Below are 2,864 nucleotides of genomic sequence, written 5' to 3'. Positions count from 1 at the left end.
AGCCCACGACTTTTCCAAGGCGGATTCATTTGTTCCAGTTTGAAGAACCTCTCTTGGTATAGTCAGATTAAAACCAACATAGAAGTACGTGTAATACTACTATGGAACGTTTCAGTGATATTTCTTGGTTCGTAATTAGTCTTAGCTTGTTTCAATTTTGTATTGTTTTCCATTCGCTCTCCACACTGCCACATTTGTGTATTCATATACCGTCACTTTACTTCGAACGCAACGAGTCACTATGCACCAAATCGATTTGCCGGCGCCTAGGGAGCTATCAGTAACTCTCTAATTAACGTTATCTGAATGTGTCTCCGCTCTGTGGGTATTGTTTTCCATTTATGCGCATTTAAATTGAGCTGCCAGTCGCAGTTCTGATCGTTAAGCGTTCCTACGCATACTTTGTGTTCTCAAATAGTCAGAAAACAACAGTTAACAATAGAGATATTCCTCATATCATAAATGCTATACACATACAGCAAGTAATATGTACATGACAGGTAGCCTTGACTTTCGGAATAAAGGTTGGCTCTCCCTGTAGCAGCTCTAACATTCTGCGTGGTGTCTGTTTGTTCTATATCGTGTCTCCCTACCACTTTCGCGCAACGACGCTCTGAGCGTGTTTTTTAGGGAATTGAATAGTTTGAACCTGGGACCTGTTGCTGGTAAGGAGGCGCCAGACCACACATGACATGTAGAGTTCAGAAGAGTTCAGTGAGACTAGCGATGATATAACCAAATACTTAATGATTTCAGCGTCAGCTCCACTGCACTCTCTGTAAAAGAATCTTAATACTAACTAAATTTAGTGGAAGGGGTTCAACGCTTTCCTATTTTTAGTTAGCTGGTAAAATAACGTCGAAAAAGCAGTTAAGTTTACCATTGGAAATTCTATTCTGCTCACAAAACATTGTTTCTAAATTGCACTATCGATAAAAGGAAATGTTTTAATACAGGATGGCAAAAACCAACTGCGTTCGACAAAAATGTGAACGAATATTCCCTGAATGGGTTTCCAAGATCTACAATGGATCAAGGGACGACCTATGCTATATCACATCTATAATCCAGGTTTAAATTAAGTTTCACAAAAGAGAAAACTATCACAAGTGTGTACAGTGACCCTCAATTATCTTTAATTACTTATCTAACTTGTCGTAAATTACAGTGCCTGATGTGGCTTCTCAATAACTATGTAACAGAAAAATCATTGCGTTTCAGATTTTTACTTCAAGTGGCAAATGTGAACACCATGAGCTTTAATTGACGATCGACACTAGTCTTACTCAAAAAGGGGGTGTAACAGATGAGACTTCTGCAGTTCTGAGCGAAGCTTTATGCACTGTTATGCGGCATCGCGTGCGTTCATTACCTTGTCGGTGTTCGTCAGGGGGCAGCGGGCAGCACAGCTCCGCTCACCTCGCCGTCTCGGAAGCAACTCTTGTCCTAACCTCTCCTTACTACAATTTACTGAAGTTGGTTTAAAAAAAACTATCTGGCTGTGTTTTCATCTGGCCAATCAGGGTCTCAATGTTAACCTTAAGCTCCACCTACAAAAATTCTGTCTATCCAATGAGAAACGTTATACTTTTCGTGGTGGGGCAATGATTTTAAAGTTTGCAACGCAACAGGGACGCGAAAAAGTCTCACGCTAAAACTTGCAGCTGGTGTGGTCCTTTTTATCGTAAGATCTATACTGTTCTTCTGGAGGGCTCTATCTTTTAACATGGGCTGGGGGGGGGGGGGGGGGTGGTCCTGACGTAACAGAGACGCGAAAAAGTCTCACGCTAAAACTTGCGGCTGGGGTAGCCCTTTTTGTGTTATCGTAAGATCTGTACTGTTCTTCTGGAGGGCTCTAGCTTTTAACTTGGGCTGGGGTTGGTCCTAGCGGTTAGCTGGCGACGTGGGTGTCCGTCCCTTATCGTAGGGCCTTCAGGTTAACACGGTTCTGCTCTCGGCTTCTGTTCTCGTTTCTCCCCTCGGAACTGCGTCTGTCTCAAGGTGGGAAGGTATGACATGCATTTAGGCTTTCTTGTGTGAGTCTGTGGTATTCCATTTGCTCACTCGTCACTCGTATTACTTTGATTAATGTCACGATTTATTCGGAGCTATGTGACATACTACTGGATTTGCTTATCATGTCAGGGTTTTCATGGAAGGTGTTGGATTTGCCTGACACCTTACACAGCTCTAGTGAGCAGCTACTGCACTACAAACTCCAATACGCATGTCCCAGCAATTCACGAGGTTATCAACAATATTCCGCTCTCATTACTCATTGCATGAAAGCGTAATTCAGTGTCGGCAACAGGCCTAAGGATGTGAATACATCAGACACCCCAACATTTCATTTCCACAGAGGGAGAGACTTGGAGAAGTCTCTATAGCTTTAGTTCTACCTGTCTCCTTTCTGATCTTCACGGAACTTTCCGGCAGACCGTGTGTATTGCGCATGGTATATTGAACCAGGGACCTAGGAACGAAGGAGAGGCTTCGTCCCGTCGCAGCCCTCAGTGGTTCAAAATCCTACAACAGGCCACAGCAGTCCACCCACCCCACCGTCGCCACACACCGAACACAGGGTTATGGTGCGGTTCGGGGCCCCCAGTGGCCTCCCTGTCCTACCCCCTACCGCCGGGAACGTCTCATACCAGCCGAGTGTACCCCAAGTGTTTGCGCGGTAGAGTAATTACGGCGTAGGCGTCCGTGGAGACAGTGTTTGCGCAGCAATCACCGACATAGTGTAACTGAGACAGAATAAGGGGAACCAGCCCGCATTCGCCGAGGTACATGGAACACCGCCTAAAACCCATCCACAGGCTGGCTGGCTCACTGGGACTCGACGCTAATCCGCTGGGCGGATT

Source organism: Schistocerca serialis, chromosome 4 (genome assembly GCF_023864345.2).
Source record: "Schistocerca serialis cubense isolate TAMUIC-IGC-003099 chromosome 4, iqSchSeri2.2, whole genome shotgun sequence".
NCBI classification, from domain to species: Eukaryota; Metazoa; Arthropoda; class Insecta; order Orthoptera; family Acrididae; genus Schistocerca; species Schistocerca serialis.
The sequence above is the reverse complement of the archived record's forward strand: the minus strand, read 5'-3'. Positions refer to the sequence as shown.